The sequence below is a fragment of the Ictidomys tridecemlineatus genome, unplaced genomic scaffold, assembly GCF_052094955.1.
Source record: "Ictidomys tridecemlineatus isolate mIctTri1 unplaced genomic scaffold, mIctTri1.hap1 Scaffold_147, whole genome shotgun sequence".
Classification (NCBI taxonomy): Eukaryota; Metazoa; Chordata; class Mammalia; order Rodentia; family Sciuridae; genus Ictidomys; species Ictidomys tridecemlineatus.
In genome coordinates, this window is record NW_027521300.1 from 403,766 (window position 1) to 429,250 (window position 25,485).

At 40.9% G+C, this 25,485-nt stretch overlaps 1 long non-coding RNA gene across 2 annotated transcripts in view; it reads left to right on the forward strand.

Moving 5' to 3' along the window:
- The window catches only part of LOC144372696 (uncharacterized), a 39,234-nt gene extending 17,856 nt beyond the window's left edge, over positions 1-21,378 (forward strand). The window contains exons 4-8 of one of the 2 annotated variants that reach the window (XR_013432619.1): positions 130-5,218; positions 5,587-5,737; positions 10,053-10,123; positions 15,311-15,463; positions 16,507-21,378. This is a non-coding gene — a long non-coding RNA (uncharacterized LOC144372696). The remainder of the gene's footprint in view (positions 1-129; positions 5,219-5,586; positions 5,738-10,052; positions 10,124-15,310; positions 15,464-16,506) is intronic. The other variant, XR_013432618.1, reaches the window with a different exon arrangement.
- The last annotated feature ends 4,107 nt before the right edge of the window (positions 21,379-25,485 follow it).

Here is a 25,485-nt window from a genome sequence, read left to right on the forward strand (position 1 = left end):
AAAATGACTATGAGTTTTTATTTTACAGTTAACTTTCACATGCTATGTTCCATATCTTATTTGATTGATTTTCATTTTCACCTGATGTAAGAAGTACTGAGTATTTTATGTATCTGTCTTTTCCTACAGAATCAAAGTAGACCAATGCCCATTCAATAACCAAGAAGAGATCTGTCCTAGGCCCTGTCCTCTTGAGTCAGCCACCTGTCAATATCAGTCACGGGAGACCCATCTGTACAGCCATGCTGCCCATCCAAATGCCTGAACTTGTCCTCTACTCACCTCCTGTCCTGGGAAACAACAGGAGGTGGTTGTCACTGGTACCTGCCAGCCAGCATAAAGGCACTCTGGCCAGAACCTTGCCTTCCTTGTGAAAACAGAAGTCCAAAAGCCAAAGGGTGTCTCCTTTAAAGGTCTCATTCTGCCTCCAAAAGGAATGGCATGGGCCAGGTACTCAACCCTCAAGCACCAGACAGGTGTCCTGATGTGTCCAAGCTGCCTGAAGCTTGTAGCATACAGAGAGGACCAGGACCCAAAAGTCAGCCTTAAGGGCCCCGGATAAGAAACATGTCCAGGTCCCCACTGAGTCTTGCCAGAATGCCCCAAAGAAACCTAGACTCAGCCACACCCAGACGTCCCAGAGGAGCACCCAGAATCCTGGGTTGGGATCTTTCCAGCCTCTACTGCCTCTGTCAGGTACAAGTGAACTTAGACCAAAATTCTCACTCCAAGTTATCAGGAAAATACCAGCCCAGATGCCCAGCATTGGCCTGTACCCTCCAAGCAAAACACATGTCCTGAATTCTGTGGAGGCCTGCACCAAGTCCCATAACCCACCATCCACCTGTGCTTCAAAACAGCCCCTCAGAGTGGTCTTCAGGAGACTGGGAAATGACAGGTGGATCTCCCAGTTCATCACAGCTCTCTCCTTCCAGGCTCCTGAGAAGACAATCCGTCCTGCTAAGAGCCCTCCCATCCTGTAGAAGGCTGAGGGACAGGGCTCCCATGTGCCCGAGAGTGTCTTCTCTGAAGACCTTCAGGTCTGCTCCTCCCCTGAGGTCAGTGACAGGGAGTGAAACACTCCATGGAAGAGAAGTCTCATGCTCGTCACACACAGGTGACTAAGAGAGCCCTCTTGGCCTGAGGAGGCAAAGACACAGGGAGCAGGCTGCACCTAGTGAAGAGGAACCTCCCATCTGTGGAGTCCATTGCTGGGACGCCAAAGTGCTGGAAACAGACACACAGACGTTGACTCTGAATTATGGGGAAGTAAACTGACCCTAACATTGGCACTTAGTGAATCAGCATGTAAGGTGTTTTACATGAAGTCAATTCTAGGAAAACCTGAGTTGATATGCACGTGTATACAGAGGGCTGATATAAGTTGACACTAGGTGATGGTCCACACTGTTGAGATAGTTTTGATTTCATTTATGAGTTAACAAATGTTGAATCATTGTACAGTTGTAAATTATCCCTTCCTCAATATCATTCCTTTTAAATGAATTTTCCTGCAGATGAGATTTCTGCTTTGGTAGGAAATAGTGATTTGGTAGTAATGTACCCATACAAAGTCATATTTTAATTTCTCTAAGACTCTGAGACTAAGAAGTCACAGTCTGAAAACAACAATCTTTCTGGTTTTACTTCTGGGCACACAGCATATGATGTCCAGGTAGACCAAATACGTAACAGTTGGTAACATTCTAATTATTTGGCCCACAGATTAATTTTGAGGATTTTAATGTTTCCAAGGCTACACATATGGGCAAAGTTTACGTGATTGTCCATTTTTTAAAGCAATCTCAACTCCTGGTTTTGAACTCATGCCAATTTCTCAGTTATCTTAGATAACTCAAGAGTTTTGGTTCAGAAAATGCTAAATTTTGACAATAGAGTTTGCTAATTCTGCTAAATTAATCTATTATTTCATTGCCAGTGTGCATTTTCATCAAATCCCCAATGTTTATTGGAAAAAAATAAGGCTAACCTTCTAATTCAGCCAATGAGAACTGTTTAACAGGGAAAATATTGAAGTGTTTTTTTCACAAGAGTAGGATATAATCTTGATGTGTACCCATAGCTGGGAGGAACCTACAAATGCTCATGAACACATTCAAAGAAGAGTGCAGAAAAATCAGTCTTTTCAAAATGGAGGAAGTGCATTTCTCTACAGTGTACTAAATATGATCTTTAATCACAATTCAATATGAACCTCAAGAGAACACCAAACGTGCTGTTATTTTCACTATTCTCTTATCAAGCATAGAGGATAAAAGCCGTTTTTAAAATATTTCATCCATTTATAAATTCAAAAATGTTCCTTATGTTTTTTGCTTCCCTTTGTATTTTTGGATTTGGTGTCAAAACATATAAAACTGTGGTCCAGAGTACATTCTAGTGTGTCAAAAAATAAATTGTAGTTAAATGAAGATACAGCTATGCTCTATACAATTATGAATTCTGTGATAGAATCAGGAGAGAGATTGGAGAGGGATATGGGGATTCTATTCAGCTGTAAATCCATCTGGATTTTTGTTGGAAGGTTCCAATTACTGCTTCGATCGCATTGCACATTATTGTTCTTTTTAGGTTTTCTACATCCTCTTGCTTCAACTTGATAGGCAACATATATCTAGAAATTGCTCCCTATTTTGTAGATTTTCTAATTTGTTGGAATATAAATTTTTAAAATATTCTCTAATCATCCTCTGGATTTCAGAGATTTCTGTTGTATTATCTCCTTTGTGATTTCTAATGTTATAAATTTGAGTCCTCATTCTTTTTCCTTTTATTAGTGTGGTTAGTGGTTTATCAGTTTTGTTATTCAAGTCTGTTTCAGTGATCATTTTTATTGTTTTTTCTTTTTTATTAATTTCTATTTTGATTTTCAATATTTGTTTCCTTCTCTTGATTCATAAAAATGCTTACTATTGCTTTTCTGAGACCTTGAAATGCATGCTTTGGTTGGTTTCTTGGGTCTTTCTTTTAATGTTGGTGATCATAGCTATAAAGATTCCTCTTAGAATCGCCTTTGCTGTATCCCACCGACTTTGTATGCTGTGTTAATATTCTGGTTGATTATAGGAATTTTTGAACTTTTCTTTGATGGACCAGATCATTCAGGAGTATCTTGTTTAATGACTATGTATTTGTGTAGTTTCTGTAGTTTGTTTCTTTCTGTTGATTTCTAATTTCACTCCATGATTATCTGAAAAGACATGAGAGACTATTTCAATTAAAAATTTATTTAAACACATTAAACATGTTTTCTTGGCTGACTTCCAATGTTTTCCTTATTTTTCCTCCATACATCATGGACTTATTGATAATGTACAATTATTAGTACAAACTCAAAATTTCATTGTTTTCTATATCCCTGGGTAGGGTGTGAATTCTACAAATCAGATGTAGAATGAAGAGAAATTCTATGAATGGTAACACACAGGGGAGCTCCCCACATACAGAGTCCATTGCACAACAGAGACTTATGTTTCGGTACAGCTGTGTGCCTAGCCAGTGGGTCTGTTCTTAGAAACGTCAAATGAAGGTGTCGTTAAATGAATGATATGGTCTAAATGTAGGAGAGGACAATGGAAAAATATTCCTCATGTGTTGTCATGATTCTTGTCATATGCCAATCATAAATTATGTGTTTTTCATGCATTGGTTCTGGCTTTAGGGGAACGGGATAGTAATGCATGTACTGGGTCATATTTCTGTAGAGGCTATAGTTCTCATTGTCTTTGATCATATTCCTGAATCATATCTGCTCAGGTTGTCATCTCCATTTTATATTCTTTCTGTTTTCCAATCTTGAAAATTTTATAATGTGTTTCTATTACCTTCAGTTTTTTTTTCATCTGACTCATATATTCCATTTAGGTGTCAGGTTTGAAATACATTATTATGCCCATGGATTTTTTCAACATTTTCATTCTCTCAATATCATGATAATGATTTGTTTGGTTCTCCAGGAAGATAGGCTGGAAAATTACATGCAAAAACAGCCATTTAATTTAAGGAAATAATTAGGAACGACACACCCACCATGTCAGTTTCATGGATGTGAACATTGGTAATGGAATTAAAGACCTGGGAGTGGAATAAATGACTAATGCAGCTCAATTGCCTGATAGTAATATAGTTAAGATGAAGAATTTTCTGAGCCAAAAATTCTAACTTGTTTGAATTAAGTGTGAAATTAACATAAGTTAAAAAACAGAAGTTGAAATCTTTAAGAAAGGGGAAATTTAATAAGCATTATCCATGTATCTGGTCTTTGAAATATATTGAAATCCTCAAAATTAATAAGTGGATCCCACAGGAGGATGCTACCAAATGGACAATATTTGTCCTACATGGCAATAATGGGCTATGTGAATAGAAGTAAAAATGGATTTTTTTTGACTATTATAAGTTTGTCTAGGATCATATATAGAGAAATTAACATGGTTTTATGTAGAAACATGATTACCAACTTTCAATCTCTTTCCAAAGCAGAAACCTCATAGCCAGAAAGATGTATTTGAAAACAGTGATTTGGAGGCAGGTCTAACTCACTACATTGCATTGATTCGACATTGATTAAGTCAAAATGCAAAGAAATGTTATGTCAGCAAACAGGACAATCAATCCTTTACCAACTATTCAGATCTTAATGGACATGAGGAAAAAATCATAGTAAAGATAAATATGAATCTTATGTATGCATAATAATATGCTCATAATAATATACTCGGGTCATGGTAGTGTTCCCTAGGACGCTGCAGGCGCGGGAGAGAGATGGTCACCAGATGGAGCCGGAGAGAGATGGTCACCAGATGGAGCCGCGCCAAGTCCGCAGTCTGTGGGTCAAGGACGGCGTGTTGTGTGCGTGGAGCGCCCCCTGCAGACCAGGCCGGGGCGCACTGCTTGGCTGGCGCCAGCTTTATGTAAATTAACTTTATGTAAATAAGGGCTGCTCCAGGGCGGGGCGGCCCTCGCGTCCAATAAGAAGAGCCCCGGCTTGGCACCTGCCCACGCTCCGGGAGCGCGCCCGCCCGCGAACCCGCGCACAGCCTCGCCGCCCAGCCGCGGGCGAGCCACTCCCGGACGCCGCTCCACCTTCCAACGAGACCGGGAAGCCCGGCGAGGTGAAGGCCGTCCCCACCGTCCTCGTGGCGTCCCTGCTCCTCCTGCTGTCGCCCACGCCCAGCCTCGGCTCAAGTCCTCCGAGGTAAGCGGCCGGCGAGCGCCCACGGCCCACGGGGCTCTCCAGGGGGCGAGGGCCGGGGTCTCGGGGCCAGCCTGCCACCCTGCGCGGCAGTGGACCTCCTGGCGGCGTTTGAAGTGCCAGGGACGCCCCGGGTCTGGCCCCAGCCCGAGGGCAGCGCTGAAGGGTCGCCTTCAAGGCTCTGCCCGGCCGCGGGGAAGGCGTGGGACCCTCCCGGCCGCCGGCAGGTCCTCGGAGCCGGCCCTGCGGAGCGCGCTTCCCCTGGGAACCGCAGGACTCCGCGCTCTGGCCTCGAGTGGGGACTCCCGCGGGGACCTGGTGACCGCCAGCACAGCGAGGGCCGGCGTCAGCGTGGCCTTTGAATTCCGTAGGCAGCAGAAAGCTGTGTATTTGTGCAAACCAGCGGGTTCGCGTCTCCACGGAACCTTTTGTACCGCACTTTGACGTCTTGGGTTTGCCAAAGGGGAATTTGTTGTTGCCTCACAGTAACAACAGCAGAAGGACGTGCGTCTGCTACCCGATGTAAGTTGCCTTTTCCTACTTTTCACAGATTGGTCGCAGGAAAAGCCTGTGGATCATATACGTGAGCGGGGAATTGTAATGTTATGGGTTAGTGGGGCCCCCAGAGATGGAGTTTACAGCCACATTTCTTGGAGAACCCTTTACAGTTCTTACGGAATTTTCTGTTCCTGCGGCATACTTATGGCAATTAGCTTAATCATATGTGCACACACACAATGTCGCTAAAGTTGTATTCCATCACCTCATTACAAGGTACAGTACATTTTGTAGAGAAGTAAATTGTTTGGTTCTTGGCTTACTGGCTGAAAAGACAAATACCCCAAACCACCACACAATACTGAAATTTTACTTGGATTGAGTTTTTGCTATCAGGATGATTCGTGTTTTGAAGTTCTTGCTAGCTTTTTTAGATGGCGTGACAAATTTTGTTTTTAAAGATAGTGGAATGAGATGGACATCATTACCCTAGGTACATGTATGGCTGCACATATGGTGTGACGTTACATCGCCTACAACAAGAGAATTGAAAAGTTGTACTGCAATTGTGTACAATGAATCAAAATGCATACTGCTGTCATATTAACCTAATTAAAAAATTGATTGATTTAAAAATTAAAAATATATTTAGTTACACATGGACACAATATCTTTTTTGTCATAAACCTTTTATTACGCTTTATTTTTTAAATTTATTCTGATTTGTTATACACGATGGCAGAATACAATTCATTTTATATTATACATATAGAACATGATTTTTTAAAACATTGATTGTACCCAGAATATTTTCACACCATTCGTGTCTTATACATGTACTTAGGATAATAATGTCTAACTCATTCCACCATCATTCCTTTCTTCCTCTCCCTTCCCCTCCCTCTCCTATGCTCTTTCTAAATTTCCTCCATTCCTCCCATGCTCCACCCTGCCCATCACCATTCTGTGTTTGGCTTTTGGGTTTTGGGGATTGCCTTGCTTCACTTAGCATTATATTCTTCAGCTCCATCCATTTACCTGCGGTTGCCATGATTTAACTCTCTTTTAATGCTGAGTAATGTTCCACTGTGTGTATATACCAAGGTTTCCCTACCCATTCATCTACTGAAGGGCATCTATCTTTTTAGTTTCAGTCAGAAGAATGAAGAAGGTAGAATGGATAGTTAGTCTTTTGAAGTGATGCCATATTTATTAGAAAAATTGAAACAAGTTATTGGTTAAAATATGCTACAGGGCCCATTGGAAAGCATATATAAAACAATATTCACATCAGCTAATAGTAGTCTAAGATGAGCGGATATATCATTAATTAATCATTTTTAACTTGTTAAACAAATATAGTGTTTTTAATTTTTAAAAGATAGTCTTTTAAATACCTTTATTTCATTTTAAAAATGTGGTGCTGAGGATTGAACCCATGCTAGGTGAGTGCTCTACTACTGAGCCACAACCCCAGCCCCAAATGCAGTTTTACTGAGGGCTATTACAATATGATTTGTCTGTGTAATTTTACATTGTGATTTGAAGATCAATATAAGTTGATATGTAGATGTAATTGGATTATGAGCATTTCAGTTTGCATGCACTTAGAATATTTTACACTTGTGATCTTGGATTGTTCTGCATTTTTCCTGTTTACTCACCCAGCAAAGAACCAGTGGGTCAAGAAACACTGAGGATGATCCCTTGCTGACAATTTGCATCCGGGTGAAAACAACAACAATAAAATGATTATATCTCATGTGAAGGGCAGGAATGTTTGAAACAACATAGGGATTTTTTACGACCCAGAAAATGCAATAAGAAGGACCCTGGAGGGATACAATATGAATGTCATCTATGTAGCAAACACTTAAATCAAACCTCTGATCTCAAGAGAATCAATGAAACTAAAACAGGAGAAATGATGCGTGAATGTAATTTTTGTGAGAAAGTCCTTAGGAACTGTTCTGAGCTTAGACAACATGAGAGAACCAAAACTGGCGAGAAGAAAATGAATGCCATGTGTGTGGGAAAGCCTTTTGTAAATTATACAACATTTAAATGCATGAGAAAACTCACACAGGAGAGAAACCATATGAATGCCATGTGTGTGGGAAAGCCTTCAGCAAATCAGTTCATCTTAGACATCATCAGATAATCCACAAAGGAGAGAGACCATACCAATGTCAATTGTGTGGAAAATCCTTTAGTCTGTCATGCTACCTTAGAATACATTATAGAATCCACACTGGAGAAAAATGATATCAATGTCAATTTTGTGAGAAATCCTTTGGTCAGTCATGCCACCTTAAAATACATGAAAGAATCAACACTGGAGAGAAACCATATCAATGACAAATTTGTGGGAAACCCTTTGGTCTTTTATGCTTCCTTAAAACACACCAGAGTATCCACACTGGTGAGAAACCATATGAATGCCCTGTGTGTAGGAAATCCTTCAATCCAGCAAGCCACCTGAGACTGCATCAAAGAACACACACTGGAGAGAAACCCTACCAGTGCCACATGTGTGGGAAATCCTACAGTCAATTGTGTTACCTTAAACCACACCAGAAAATTCACACTGGTGAAAAACCATATGAATGTGATGTGTGTGGGAAAGTCTTCAGTCTATCATCTGGCCTTAGATACCCTGAGAAAACACATATTGAAGAAAAACATTCAAATGTCACCTGTGTGGAAAAGCTTTCAGTACATACTCTCTTCTGAGATGGCATGATAAAATACATACTGGAGAGAAACCATACAAATGCCCTGTGTGTTGGAAAGATTTTAGCTGATCAGCTGGCCTAAGAGTTCATGAGAGAACATACACTGGAGCAAAATAACATGCATGCCACCTGTGTGGCATAGTCCTTGACCATCACCGTACCATTAAAAAAATCAAAGAAGAGTAACCTTGGAGAGTGGTCACTGGAATGTAGCCTGTGTGGAAAGGCCTCTATTAATATCTTAACCTTAGAAAACACGAGCCAGCTCAATAAAGAGAAACCTCATGTGTGGCATCTATGTGGGAAAGGCTTCAGTCAATCTTATTGCATGAGAAAATGCACATGAAATCAATTGTGGGAATGCCAGCTGTTTGAGATCTTGCCAATGTTCTGCATGTAGGAACCCATGATGGAGACAAATTTGAGTTCCTGTAGCATATATTCTAACTTGGTATTGCAAGATATAATAACTAAAAATTTTTGACTTCTATTTCATATATTTCTGCTCCTACTCTTATTTTTTCTTTCCTACTCACCTAATTTCAAAATAAACTGATTGCTGACCTATTTATTACTGATGAAAGTATTTTAAGTTATAAATGTTTATCTGTGTACTCTTTTATCCCACAGATTCTGACATTGAAAGATCTCTCAGCTCATTTAGTTCAAAGCACTTTTTATTTACTTCTCTTTTGCCTTTTTCCTTGCCATTTTATGTTGAAGGACTTGACATGGGTGATGGGTTCTATAGATCTCAAGTGGATTGATTTCTAATATAATAAACTATGCAGGAAACACAGTCTTCCTGGTTTAAATTATTTAGAAGTGTAATGGAAATGCTTAAAATTTGAATGATAAGATTGTACTTATTACATACATGTCAAAATTGATAAAATTGCATTTATCCAATATGTGCATTTGATTGTTCTTCAGCTTTACCTCAATAAAGCTATTTTTAAAAATGTGAAGCAAACTTCAACTCTATATGTGAAATCTAAATCTGAGCACCCCAAAATTGATGAATCACCATTAATCTGTTTGAAAAAATTTTAAGTAATTTTAATCCTCTGTTGACAAACACAAGTTCCTGGAAAATAAGCCATATGAATAAAATTTGTTTTCAAAAGCCCTAGTAAGTGATCCTTCTTAAATTGCATGAATATTATAACCCCTGTCAAGAAAAGATTGTAGTAGTCTACGTTCTCAATTCTCAGCTTTTAATATACCAGAGTGTTTGACAGGAAAGTCATATTGACACTATCCAGGTCCTAGACAGGATTTCCTCAATCCTGTGTACTTTCAGACCTAACCCCACCCCCTTGTATTCCTCAGGAACTTCTTGAGCTTCATTCACATTGGTTCCCTTGTATCCACTGGTGGGACTTTTGAGAACAATCCCATAAACAACAAAAAGTATTTTCAAGGATTTTACTTTCAATTATTATGTGCTTGAATCTCTCCATTTAATCTGGTATTCCAAAGAGGGGGGAATGAATGATTAAATTTACATTAGTAATTTACAGTTTTATTTTTTTTAAGAGAGAGTGAGAGAGAGAGGGGGAAAGAGAGAGAGAGAATTTTAACATTTATTTATTTTTTCTTAGTTCTCGGGCGGACACAACATCTTCGTTTGTATGTGGTGCTGAGGATCGAACCCGGGCCGCACGCCCGCTAGGTGAGCGCACTACCACTTGAGCCACATCCCCAGCCCTACAGTTGTATTCTTGTTACTCAGATCAACAATGATTACAAGTAGAATGAAACAGTTTTAATCTGAGAGACATAATGACACAAAGAGTGTGGTTGGAAAATTGTTGCCTTTAATGATATTTTCCCCATGTTCTTTGAACAAGAAAATAAATTTTAATTTGTGCTGGAATTTTTGAAATAGGCCAGAAACTTGGTGGCAACACCAATAAAATCCATTAAGTCACAGATTAACAGGTCAGAAGTCCAAGTCAGAGCAGGTTGGATCCTCTGGAAGCCTGTCACAGGACCTTATGCAGGTGCTGGCTGCATCATGATCTCCTTGGGGCCTGTTGATCCCCTCTCTCTCAGTCTTTGGGGAGGGTGCAGTTCCTTGGGGCTGTGGGGCTGTGGACCTGAATTTTGACACCCTGATTTTTGTTTCCTTTTATATGTCTCCTTATATTCTGTGGAAATTTGCAGACTTGGGGTGTGTTTGTGTTTGTTGCAGTGTTTGATTCTTTGGGCTGGCTAGACAAGCACTATACCACTGCACTGTACCTAGGCCCACAGTTGCTTCTTCTGTGCCTGAAGGAGACCTGTTCAGAGTTTGATTCTGTCTGCAAACCTCCTATTACAAGTAATAGATTTCTGTTACACCACTCAGCTTTTCAGGTTCTCTCAGGTAATTTCCCTTTGATTAGATCACAGTGTTAGTAATTGTATGAGCAAACTACCCCCCTCATTGCCAGTTTTTGTGGCTGGGAACAAAATATGTGTGACAAGAACAACTTATAGAACAAGTATTTTGTTTTGGACTCAGTTTTACAGTTTCAGTCCATGGCCACCTGACTGCAATGCTTTAGGCCTGAGGTGAGGCAGAACATCCTGGCACAAGGGCATGAGAGAGAAAAGATACTCTCTAATGGCAACCAGGAGCAGAGAGAGTGAGGAGCCAGGGATGAGGTGCTTATTCCCCAAGGCCATTAGGGGACTACTTCCTCAAGCTCTGGCCCAACTTCCAACAGTTTCCATCCAGTAGCCCATTCAAATTATTGGCCAATCAATTCACTGATCAGGTCACATCCATCTCTCCTAATGTTATCATCTCACCTCCAAAATTTTGGAACATTTCTAGATTTCTAATATGACACTTTGAGGGAGACCTCATTTCCAAGCCATAGTCATGAACAAGAGAGCAGGGTGAGGACAATGATGGTGACAGAGCCACAGGGAACCTCATCAGAAAGGAGAGCACCACAAAGATGAAGCCTTGGGTATCAGATCCTTCTTCAGCTGTAATTGTACCTCTGGATGTAATTTAACAAATCTAGTCTTTCAGTGTCAGGTCACACCCTACCCAGTGGCTAGGACACTCGTGTTGTCCAAACTATCACAACCTCCAATCACCCTGACAACCAAAGCATCAAAAATAAAATAACATGAAAGCTCACTGGTAGCTATTCAATGAATAACAAACCCATTGAGGATCAGGACATTGAGGCAGAAACAGAGGAACTCATTTCCTTAACAATTCCACCTCTGGCTAGGCACCCAAGGGAATCCTAAAATTCCAGACTCCAGAGCCCCAGGAAGAAAAATTCCAAGATGAAAGCCAGCCTCTGCAATATGGTGAGGCCCTAAGCAACATAGAGTGGCCCTACCTCAAAAAATGAAAAGTCCATATAGTTACTTCACAAAAACATGGGCAAATGAACACATTTCCCCAAAAAGAAATACAAATGCCCAACAAACACCTGAAAAAAGTGATTGATATCATTAGTTATCAAGAAATGACAATGATAACCAGAAAAGACATAAAATGAATATCACCAAAGAAATAAAAATGTAACAAATGTTGACAAGGATGTAAAACCTTCATGTGTAGAAGTTAAATCTTATATAGTTGTGAGGTCACTTGGTGATCAACAACATATCTGTTAATGAAGTGGAAACAGTTCAGTTTAAACGTGTGTGTTGGTATGCACACACGTGCATGTGTGTGCCTGTGCAGCCATTCTCGAAGATACCCAAACAAACCTTGGGATTCTATAGTGTTTAGTATCTCTCATGTGTGGATTAGGAATATTTGAGGCTTTGCCCATTCAATTTTTATTTTGCATACTGTTTGCTGTTTACAATAGGAACTAGAAAGTGCAATGCCAACCTCTCTGTGCAAGAACAGTTTCACCCCAATGTGGCAAATTCCATTTTGACTTGCTATTGGCAAGGATTACAGAGACCAATGTGTGGGCTCACATCCTGGCCCTTCATGGAACCATTCCCCGGGCAGTGCTGGTACAGGGCTGAGCCTCTGATTTAATATGACAGAGTTTCTTGCCATTTTTGCACAGATAATTTCACCTAAACAGATGCCCTATGTTTCCACCCACATCTCCATACCAGTAATGATTTGTATACTTCAAAATAGATAGAATAGGGACTTTGGATGTTCTCACACAATTACATGGTATCACTGAGGAAGTAGATTTACTCAATGAACAGAGGTGTGGAAATATCAGGTGGTACTCTGCAGATATACACAATTATTCCATCAATTAACAGGAAAAACAAACAAAGATAGAGATGGTATGTAAGCTCCCTTCTCTTTATTTACTTTCAATTTACTTTATTTCACACTTCAGTCAGTTTATAAATTCAAATGCCTTTGGCACAACTAGGTGTGGTATTCCATATTTGGATCAACTTGTTAATTTCCATAACACTGTAACTTTCGACTCTTATTTATTTTCTGAAATACTATTGTAAATTTTAAAATCTGATATTTTATCTCTTATTTGTACTCTATTGCTAAGTATTTATGTCATATCTCTATAATATAACCTCTAAAATGTGCACTTGGGAAATAAATGAAATTTGCTTCTATCCATTAGAAACTAATTTGAGGTTTTTCAGGGATATCTAATAGGTGAATCTTTCTTTCCCATAAATATTAAAAAAGAAAACATAAGAGAATTGATCATCACATTTTAATAACCTAGTTTATATCATCATTTTTTCTATAATTTCTTTAAATTTATAATTTCTATAAATTATCTAATTTATATTTTTACTATGACAAATTAAATTCAGGAAAATTAAAAGCCTTCAGAGGAATTTGTTCACTAAAAACCTAGACCAATAAAAGGAGAAAATATCATCTTATGTACATAAAGTTCCTTTGGGGCAGTTTGATGGGGTCACCTTTCAAGGCCACATGATAACACTCCTAATGCTATCAGTGGGACCAAATTACATCTATTCTAATCATCTCTGGGATATTTTGAAACTGATCACATAACATTTCTTTATACCTAAATATTTTGATACATGCACATTTGTAAAGTGAACACAATACTTTGTACAATTGTCACTATATTGCTTCATCCTCCACCTTGGCTTCTTAAATATAGAAATAATTGCACATTAACTGGACCTGGTAGTACACACTTTAATCTCAGGAACTCAGGAGGCTGAGGCAGGAGGGTTGCAATTTGGAGGCCTGCCCTGGGAACTTAGCAAGACCCTCAGATCTTAGCAAGACTCTCTCTCAAAATAAAAACTGAAAGGACTCGGGATGTGGCTCAGTGGTAAAGCTTTCCTGGTTCAATTCTAGCAGCTAAATAAACAAATATATACATAAGAAATAAAAATAGTTTCACATGAAATGTTACTCTCTTGTTGAATATACCTATAGTTTACTGCATTGCACTGTGGTTTGCTAGTGATTGATAAAGATACACTAAGATTGTTTAAATTTCCTATGTCCTGTAGATCAACATTAGTAGTTTCCAACTCTCAAATGCCTTCTCTTCTATACTTCCAGAATTTACCTATTTCCTCATCCTTACTTTCCAAACTCTTATTCTAAATTAATCCTTTATGAAGTCTGGTGGAACACTTCAGAAAGAGCCAACAACAATGAGTAAGTGTGGAAATTCCATAATAATTTTGTGTTGAGATTGAGAAAATAAGATGTTACCATAAAGGAAGGACTGATTGGGGGTTCCTCTGTCCATGTCATTCTGCAGTTCCCAGCCTCACATTGAAATGCATTCCAAAAAAATGAGGATTCTGCTTATTCCACATCATTTCCTTTGCAGTCAGTTTTCTGTCCGTTGCGTGTACATAGTTCAGCCATTGTTTGGAGGTTTGATGCATCCAGTATTGAAGGAGGGAGAAGAAGAGAATGTATCTACACATTTTTATGATTGTGTGTTTAAACTGGGACACAACAGTTGTTGAAAAAAATCAAGTCACTGATTTATAAGTCAGGATTCCAGGTCCGACCAGGCTGGGTCCTCTGAAAACTTCTCATGGGCCCTCCAGTTGGTGTTATCTGGGGCTGTGATCTCAGGAGAGGCTGCTGGTCCTCACATATCCCACAGACTGTTAGAAGGGTTCCATTCCGTGGGGGCTGGGGACCCCAGTTTTCATACTCTGGCTTCTGTTCCCTCCTATATATCCCTGTCCCTTTCTATTCTATGAGGTACTCTGTATAATTTTTTCTACCATTTCAGGAGAGGGCAGTCAGGGCCTCAGGCTTGCTGGTTTTGCAGTGCACCACTGCATCTCACAACCCACTCAAGGTTGCTTCTTTAATGCCAGCTAGAGACCTTCTTAGGGTTCAAAACTCTGCCTGAAATTCTCCTTTCATAATTAGAACAAGAAATTATCAGGCTCACCTGGTCAACTTAGGTTCACTCTGGATTTTTCCCTGTGATTAACTGACAATGAATGGAAATTGTATCTGCAAAATCCCTTCATAATTTCCTCAAAACCCAGCCCTGAGAGGTGGGTGCACAGAGCCCTGGACAGTATTTCAGAATTACTTCCTCAACACAGTGACTTTCTGCTCTCTAACCAACACAGAGAGTGTGTGAGCCCCTCAGTTTCCTGGAGCTACTCCTTAGTACTCAGCACAAAGTCCTGGGACAGGAGAGACGGAGCATGGTGAGGGGGGGAAATACACTTCCCTGGACATTATTGTCACAGCTCACTTTCTTCCTTTAAGAACAGGCTTTTCTCATAATCGCTCTATGCCAGTGATCATGGTGTGTTTGGTAAAAACTGGAGTTTTGTCTATTGTAATGTGGGAAATATGGAAATCAGACTCTGAAACCGGAATTATTCATTTAATTTATTTTTTGTTTTGTTTTGCTTTTGGTATTTCTAGGATTGTAGCTGCCACTGGTCATACCATTTCCCCAAACTATCCTTACAAAATCTGAGCTTCCATGTGTGCTCCTTAATGTCTCAGGGCCTCTTGCTTCTGTTCCGATGATGTGTTGACTGTCTCCACAATGGAAATTTAAAGACATCTCTGCTGGTAAGTCAACTGGATGAGGGTTAGGGAAAAAGAACAGGGGTGTCACAGGGTAGGTGGAACCCCCACATCCAACTTCAGGGTTCTCCCTGAGTCAGAACTAAGAAGGAGAGGTCTCAGGAACTTAGGCTCAGACCCCAAAGGTCATGAGGATCCATAGGGGATCTTAGCAAGGTGTGGCCTGCATAATGTCAGGGCCAGGGGAGGTTGGCACATCCCTGCATTATCTGGGAGGAACTGAGAATGTGGGAACTGACTGGCTGGTGAGAGTGGCTTGTCCCTGTGTGGGGTGAGGAGGGAGATGGGGAGGAAGGAAAGCAAGGAAAGGGGAGGGGGAAGAGAGTTGGAGAGACTCTAACCAAACACAGCCAGGTGCAGATGCCCCCCTAGGGGTGTGTCACCTAGTCTCCCAGGGCCCTGACACGTGGGTGGAGACCACGATGTGCACAGGGAGTTCAGGACTGTGGAGCCCACCTGTGGAGAACTGGGCGACACAGGCACTTATGAACTGAACTACTGACACTCACTCCAGAAGAGGGAAACCTGCTTCAGGGCCAGCAGGAAACTGGTCTGCAGGGGTGTGGCCAGTATGGGCGGGGCCTTAGGCTCCTCTACAGCACCTTCAGGTCCTTGCTGGCCTGGGGCCCTCCACACCTCCAGACCAAGGCACCTCTGTCTCCATGGAGCTCAGTAGCAGGCTTGGTGTCCAGTAGGCATGGGCTGCATCTGCAAGGTAAGGTTCGCATTTCCCACTTATGTGAAAATTTAGAGTCCTGAAGATATTTATGCTGAGCATGCCAGTATTTTCTTCTCAATGCTGAAAAACACATTATGACAAAATCTGTATATTGAACCAGTCCTGTCAGAACCGCAAGGTTACATGATGCAGCCTCAAAGTGGGGACTTTGATCAGGGTCCATATAGGGGGTGGATCAATTTAGAAACTTCTGTGGGTCCTGCATTCAGACCAGTTATTCAGGTAAGGACATTCAGCTGGACCCATCTGGGTTTCTCACTTGAACCTGGTTTCCATTTCTACTCGCCAGGTGTACACCAGCACCCCAGCTGAGCCAGGGTGAAAGTGAAGAAGCTCCCAGGGTCAATGTTCAGCCTGAGGAGGGAAGAACACCTGCCGTTCTGGGGCTGAAAACGCATTGGCCACAGAACCCTCAGCTGGATGAACTGCACCTATCTCAGTCAGCAGCTCTCAGCCTGGGGCCAGTAGTTCTGTCCATGGAGAGGCCTGGCAGGCAGGAGGGAGCCTGTCTCCCAGGACAGCAGGCTGCCTTGTGCTGCAGCACCACGTCACTGCCCAGCACCTCTGAGACGGGTCAGAACGTCAGGAACTGAACCCACAGTCCACACTAGAGGTGGACTCCTTCCTGGAAGACCCCACGAGATTCCTGCAGGTCAATGAATATTTACATACAGTAGTCCCTATGCAGCAAAGCATGAGAGTAAGGGAGGAATTCTTCAGACATGACTTGAGTTGTTCTTCGTCACTAAGGTTGGTCAAGTGCACACACACTACAGAGGGGTGCAGAGTTGAATGGCAGGTGCTCCTCACCTGAGCACTTCTTTTAGGTCATTGTTCTTCTTCACACACTCTGATGTCTTCTCTTCTGAGGGCAGGTACTGAGGTCTAGGAGAGTAGTGAGGGCATGAGACCTAAATAAAGGGAAATGGCAAGCCCCAACACCCAGGACTTCTGAAATCCTCCCCCCAGCCAGCAGGAGTACAAGGAGGCCATTCCCCTCTGCCCATCACACAGACAGACTCCACTCCAGGAAGGTCTCTCTATAATTCCCCCTGGATGGGAGCATTAGATTCGCTGCTGCACCTGGACACAGTGCTCCAGCACAGCTTGCCTCTCTGAGTTTCAGCACCTGGCAACAGAGACCTGTGTTCTCAGTACCTCTAGCTTCTATACCCCAGTGCCTGTGCATGCAGAGCTCCACGGAAAGCTCCCTTCCTTTTATGGAAATTCTCCCTGACATTTTCCTTCTCATCCTTCCAGCACCTGCACCCTGCTTCCTTTCTTAATGTATTTCACTATCAATCACTCAAACCAAGGGACATGAGAATTAAATCCCACAATGCATTGGGGGGTTCAAGCACAGGTGCCTGAGCACAAGGCATCCTGAGCCACATGTGAGAAAAGAGTGAAATGCAGTAAAAGTCACTTTGGTAGGAGAAGGCATATTGTTTTCCAAAGGCTGCCCTGCTCAGACATCTTTTTATATGACTGCATTTACTATTGCTCAGAATTACAGTGATCTTTCAGGGAGGAAATTGATACACTTCAATGATCCCAACCCTAGTTTAGATAAGAAAGGCCACTTTGCACGAAGGGTGTCACTGTGCTGTGCTGTCTCCCATAACAGGGATGTGCCTGTATCCCATGTTATAGGGCATAGTCTGTGAGGGGACTAACATCACCTTGGGCATTGACCTTACTAAAGATATAAGTGTTTACCTCTATCCAGATTTCACAGTCACACATTTCTAGAATTTAAGCCCTGCTTCTCAAAGTGAATTCCATGTCATTGGGGGTTTACGAAGCTCTTTAGATAAATAGTTCTCCTCCATGATTCTCCATAGAGATCACCTGCCTTGTTTTTTTAAAGTCATTTTAAGAAGTATCATCACATCAAATACTCCCTGTGAATAAGGACAGCAGTGTTAGTGCTCTCAGAGAGGAGGGAAGAGGCATCTGCTTCATGTCCCTAGGAAGCCATAGAGACTTTCTTGATCCTAGTCAGACAGGTTTCCAAAGGGAGAGAATGGTGACTGCATGTCACTGACTTGTGGTCTTTTCCAGCCAACTCCAGTGATTCTCAAATTTTGCTCACACTTTGAATGGCTTAGACATTATTTTAAATTTCCAGTGTCCAGGCCTGAAACAGTAAAACAAACTTTTGTATGTCAGTTATTAGCATTTAATAGGTTTGTTGAGAGAGAAGGGGAAAATACAGTGATAGAGGATTCAGCATACAGTATCAATCAGCTTGATTGCTGTATTCACTATTTTAGGGCCACCCAGTGTTCCCAGGGTGAGGCAAGTAGAGATTCTGTGTATAGCAAATAAACTTTGTGAAGAAAACCATTTTGAAAGAGATTTGCATAGCCAAGCAGTCAAAATGTGGACATGGCATCCCACACTAGGGAGAATATTATTAACATTGAAATAAATGTTTAGGACTACTGAAGAAAGACTTTAAAGAGCCACAACATGCAAGGTCAAGATAAGCATTTCTCAATGTAGGTCCGTAATTAGGCCCATCAACAGTTCCCCCCTCTATGTCTTAAACAACCTGAGTAGTAAGACAATTTTATGTTCAGCTGTATGCACACAGCTAATAAGGCATGTTATAATAAACAAGGCTAACATGAGAAGAATACTGAGTATGCCATATATTAACAGATTGTAGGGATTAATTTATGAAATTAACTTTTGCCAATGGTTAAGTAGGTGTTTAGCCCACCCTTGGATGAAGGTGGGAACTGTAGGTATCTTAATTTGAGTATAATTCATTTTTATAATTTTAGTAGTCAAATTAAGGAGAGTTTGTTGAAATGATTGACCCAAGGTCCATGAATATGATTTGACTAATTAGTATAATTTTGTAAAGAATCACTCCAAAGAAATTGAGTCACACAAATGTCCATAAAATGCATCTCACAAAACAGTCTTTGAGTTTGATGTAGAGCTTTGATTTGCTCTTCTTGAAGGTCATTTTTTTGTTGTTGTTGGAGAACCAAGATGGCAGCATGTAACTGTTGACTGATTCATTTTTGATTCTCAAAAGTGGTGCTGATTTGTTGTGTTATGTTGTTTACAGTCTGGCAATCTGTAAATATTGGGTTAAGGATATTGCAGCAGAGGCACTAGAAGCTAGCATTATAATAAGAGAAATGATTCCAGCCATGATGTGGCCAAGAGTTTCTTCTGTTCCCTTTAGCCCTCGTTGTAACCAATGTATGTAACTTTCTTCCATAGACTGATTCAATTGTCTGTCAGGTTTATAGGAAGCCAGATAAGAGGAAGCATGCAAACTAAATAAAGAAAAGTACTGAACTTACTGGCTGCAACACATGAAATTAAGCAGCAGGTATTGTTGCTGGAATATGGTATTCCTGTTGAGTTAAAGGAATCATTAGTGGCAAGTCAAAGGATAGAGAGGTGACACAAGCTTGAGAATATAATTTCATATCATCCTAAGAGTGGATTGAAACATTGGTTTATTGATCCGCCCAGTGTATAGTGACATTGATATCTCAAAGCAGAGCCCAGGACCATGCATCCAAGTTAACAGTGGAAGACTTGCGTGCATGACAAGGATTCCAAGGAAAAGTGGTGTTATCAAAAGCTTGTGGTGCAGGGGTACACTGGGAACAAATAGGGACAAAATGCTGTTTACAGGTTCCATTAAACTTTTGATCACAACGTGAATGAAGGTCCAAATGGGTCATCAGAACACACTCATAGAAAAATCCTGCAGAAAATGTAGTACAAGGATGTGTGGAAATTCTTTCAGTGATGTTATTATGTGTAAAAACTAAATAAAAACAAAGAGGTTTGTCTGGCAAGGCAATGGAGGAATCCCAGGATACTTTGGAGAAACCTATTGGAGAAGCAATATCTGTAAACAGGTGAGTTTTATTGCTGAATTGAGGAAAGGGCTTATCTCTTTTTACATCTGTTAAGGAAAGGAGGATGAGGGATGAAGGTCCACAAAGGAACAGCCTGTGGGCTCTCAATGTTGAAAGCAATTAAAGGGCAAGTGAAGAGTATAGACAGCTGGGAGATATTTTGATGTGAGTTTCTCCCAATCTGTTCAGCCTGTATGACCAACCCTTTGATGTCACCTCAGGTGATTGGATGTTTTGTTTCCTTTGCCATTTGCTGATACTTTCTCCTCTTGAGAGTCAGTTGGTGCCTCAGGGAATCAGCTGTCCAGGGTTGCACAAGGCTTGCTGGGACCCAGATTGATTGGTATAGCGTTTTCTGGAAAGACACAAGCAAAACTTCACCCTCAGCTTAATAAAGGGTCTGTGGTTGCTATTGTTGTGTCTGAGGATGCTTCCAGACTCTTGTGGTAACTGTGAGGGACCTATTAATGGCTCCCAATGTCTCTGTATTGGGGTATGGTTAGCATCATCAAATTTTTTAAAAACTAACCTGTTTAAGGTCATATTGGTTAAAATATGAGGATTTGCTTTAGTTAGCAAGGGATTCCCCCCTTTGAGTTTTGTGATTTGAGGCTTAATATTTTGGTTGGCTCTCTCAAGCATGGCTTCTCCCTGAGAGTTACAAGGAATCACAGTAGAATTTTGAATACTCCATTGTGCACAGAATTCAACAAGCTTTGGAAGTATAACTGGACCACTGTCCATTTTTACATTAAATGGAATGCCTGCTGCTATAATGCACTTGAGTATATGTTAAAGGACATAATTAGGTTTTTTTCTCCACCATAGGGGTAGCCATAATTACCTGAGAAAAACTGTCAATAGTGACATGTACGTATTTTCATTTACCAAAAAAGGGTATGTGTGTAACATCCATCCACCATAAAGATAATGCATTTAAACACTGTGGATTGACTCCTGGAGGCTGTAAGGGTCCCAAAGGCAGAAATGGAGCACAACTTTTACAAGTTTTATCTGTTTAGTTTGTTGGATAGTGAGTGTAGGAGACAACTGTTTGAGGGAGTGCACGGACTAATGGAAATGAGCATGAGCTCTGGTGCTGATTCCCAATCAGTAATGTATACATTTCCTGTGGTTTGATCTGTTAAACTATTAAGCTTTGAGAGAGTTTCCAGTAACCAGTATGAGCTCTGATATGAATGGTAAACAGTGAATTAGTATATTTCTGGAGCACTCTTTGAAGATAATAAAGGAATATATCCAAAGCTGATTTTGTTTACCTTTAATAAAGGAATGAGGAATCTGGGTATAAGATGGGTACAATAAACACTATCAGTAAAGATATTTATAGCTTGTGAAGTTAGCTTTGATGGCCCATGAGATAACTCTAATAATTGAGGTGAGTTATTAGTTATTATATGGTGGCTCCTTATAAGTGCAAGTTTTGTATTCATCCCTGGTAAGATTATAAATGAGGATTACTAGGCCACCAGAAGAGCTGGCATCAGTAAAGATGAGTTCAGCTCCAGGGATTGGTTCATAACAAATTGTTTTTGAAAAAATTAACTGTTTTAACAATTAAAGCTTGGATAGATTTCCAAAGAGGTAAATGATCATCCAATTTTCCTGGAAAAGCCATAGTTGCACTCTGAAACAGGATATTATTTTTTAAAAGAAGGCTTATCTCCTGTTAATATCAAGGTAAGTTGATCAGGTACTAGCCAAAATAATTGACAAGTCAGTGTGCAGATGTGATGTCATCAGACAAAAAAAAATCTAATTTTGTGGTAATTTTGGAAGAAACATTGATAGAAAGAAGCACCCATTCTATAGGGTTACCTGTTTCCTGCAATAATGTCCTTGTCAGATTCCATCAACTAAGATGCAAGTTAGCAAGTTGATTATTAACCTTCTGCAAGGTTAATAATTTTAGGAGTTAACCTTGTTAAAGACAAAGGGCATATGTCACCCTCCAAACACTGGAACACAGGAGGTACAGCCTATGAAGAAACCTGGAGAAATGACTTAAGCCAATTTATGTCTCTTAAAACCTTTTGTAACTCATTCAAAGTAATGGGAGATATTATGTAAATGCTTGGAGCCTATATTGAGATGTCTTCAGGGGTTAATATGGTTCCCAGAAAGTGAAAAGGAACTAGTTTTTGTGCCTTTTCTGGAGCTGAATTTAAAACCAATTTCTTTAAGCACTAGTTGGACTCATTGGAAAATAGATTCTAGGTCTGGTGCAGAGCAATGGGCTTAAAGTCATCTATTCGATGAATAATCATGAGTTCCATACCTTTAAAAAAGGCTTCAAAGCCTCAATCATGCAATACTGAGAAATGGTAGGCCTGGTTTTCATGCCTTGTGGTAAAACATCCCATTGCCCTCTTTGACAAGGGACAGCTTGATCCAACAGGTGCAGGAGGAGTTGAGTCCTCTAGATGGCGATGTTGCAACATTCCTGACAAAGCAGGCTGTAAAGGCCTGTAGCCAGAAGAGGATGCTCCTTGCTCTGAGTTTTTATGTTCTTGTTTCTGTTCTTTCTTCAGTCTCAACATTTGCATTAGATCCCTGTTTTCTTCTACATCTGTGTTATCCTCCTCTTGTTTACCACCCCCACCCCCATCCGAGCAATGCCCAGCACTTTCTTTCATTCTTCTTTGCTTTCTGGTTTCTTTTGATCTTCTCTCCTGGCAACTGCCTGTCCAAACAACAGTGAGTGGGGGCAGGGGAGTGCTAGGCATTGGGATTGGAATTTTCCTGGTCACTTGGGGTCACACTATTCTTCCAAGTCCACTTGTACCTTGAACATTAGAGAAGCTGGAGTACCCCCAAGCCTGGTCTCTGACTGGTCCCCTGGGGAGTTTAGAAGGAACTGCTCCTAGGGAGGCTTCTTTCAGGCATTCTGGCCAGTCTTTATGGGGTCCTGATGGTGAGTTTGGAGTTTGGGGCCTCTTTCTGTGCTGCAGGTTGCAGGCAGGGCTGTTTGGTCACATCAGGACACCTGGCCGGAGCCCGAGAGTTGCTCCTTTGGCCCATGCCTTGCCTTTTGGAGACTGCCTTGGCAACTTTAAAGGAGACACCCTCTGGCCTTTGGACTGCTGTCTTTACACATAGGAGAGGGTTCTGCCCAGAGTGACTTAAATTTGCCTGGCAGGTGCCAGTGCCAGTCACTCCCTTTACTTTTTTTGGCCCAGGAGGTGAGTAGAAAGCAATTTCAGGGTTTGGGTGGAAGATAGCAGGGCAGAATGTTCTCATGTTGATGTTATTGACAGATGCTGCCTTGAAAACACATGGTCCAGGACATGTCTTCCTGATTACTCAAAGGCACATTGCCCTGCTTGGGGCAGAGTCCAGCACAAAGTTCTCACTAATACTACATCAAGTACAAGTTAAAATTAGCCAATTAACTCATGGAGCAAATAAAAGAAGCATAAATATAAAACAAATACAATGAGTTTCAATATGAAGAAGTGTTCAACCTCAGTGGTGATTTGAAAAAAAAGACATAATAATGCAATACATGCCATATTAGCAAAAGCACTGTATATGCTGTCAATTAATTTGTATCGACTCTGTCCTATATTTTATGGAGTGTCTCTGGCTAATGCAATTCTGAGGGCACTCTTACTGTGGTTGTAACCTATGGAGGCCTCCTGTTGGCTTGTCTCTTCAGGTTTTCACATGCTCTATGTTGTTGGAGCACATAGTGCAATGGACTCTGTTGCTTCTGTTGTCTCAGGGTCCTCTAATATAAAGGGAATTTCAGAAATGGAAGTTCAATCTCCAGTCCTAATTAGAGGAGAATACTTGTCATTTAATAATCACCCATATATATATATATATATATATATATATATATATATTTTCAACATATATTGAAAATTCACTATGGTTCTCTACATTCTCTATATCTCCTGGGAAAGGATGATCTGCCTCCAATACTGATTCCTTCTCAGTACCTAATTATCTTTCCAGCTCATGCTGGGAAATTGCTGAACACAGCCTGCTTCTTCTTCTCCTTCCACAAAGGGCCACCACATATCTCCAGTGCAGCCAGAATCTATCCCTTCCATTAATTCTGTTTGTATTCTCAAAACTGACTTTTCTGCTGATCCTTGAAGATGCCCTCAAGCTCTCCCCCTGGTCTTCCTACCTCATCTCATCCCTGCGGAACTGGGCTTTCCATCTAGCCTTGGACAGTAGGGGCTGTGCACTGGGTACATCTAGTTGGCCACTTTCAGCACACCCTATCAATAAATTTTGATATTGTCTTGAAAATACAACTTAGCCCATGTCATACTATTGCCCTCACCATCATAGTAATAATTTTTTGTTACGCCATTTTCTTCTTGAAAACTTTCCTGTATATTCATTTTTCATTGCATTTTCAAGTCTACTATTCTGCCAGGCAGTTGTGCCTTTTGCCCATGGGACCTCTGTCTGCCAAATTCCTATCATTAGAATGCCTCCCATCCACAGGATGCACACAGGGCTATTTATAAGTGAATGCCTCTCATTTTGAGAGTAGCCATCCCTTATTAATCTCCAACTGTGTGTGGAAAACCACTTTAGAGTAGTCTGGAAAATACAATCAACCTGAGAGGGTGTATTCCAAGTTGAAGCCGTGGTTAGGGTCAGTGTCTGTGAAGTCAGATTGTGTCCCTAGAATGTGGTCCTGATGAGATTTTCAAACTGATTGACCCTAAATAAAAGGAAGTCACGCAGAGGTGGCATGTTCCCAGAGAAGGGGCACTGAAGAGTCCAGAGCCTGGGAGAAGAGCAAGTCCCTGCTCACCCGAGGAACCCTGCTGGCTGTCTTCTCCACCTCCTCCAACTCTTCTTTCCTGGAGAGTTCTCCAGGAAACGGGATAGGAGGCTCATTGCTTCACAGTGAGAGAAACCCTCTCTGGGCATTTGGGCCATCAGAGCAGCATTTTGTGATCTCTAAATTTATCGTTTCTGCAGGGACTTCTTTACTCTTTCTGACTTGACTCTTATTGAACCATTTTCTTTTTTTCTTGAATCTATTTTGTGACTTTAGTTTCTTCTTTCATGATTTTACATCTGATACTACCAACAGCCAGTAACCAGTGGTATAAATCTAAATGATTCATAATTGAAATGGAAATAAATATGGACTATGAAATACGAGTGGGAAGCTGCAATGTATCTGGAAATTAATGAGTTGATCAAACTATGGAATAACACCCACATTTGTGTCAAAGGGAATTGAATTTATAAAATCAACTTAAATGTGTAATAAAGTAAATTGAAAGTAAATAAAGAGAAGGGAACTTGCATACCACCTCTATCTTTGTTTCTTTTACCTATTGATTGACAGAATAATCGTGCCTATCTGCAGAGTA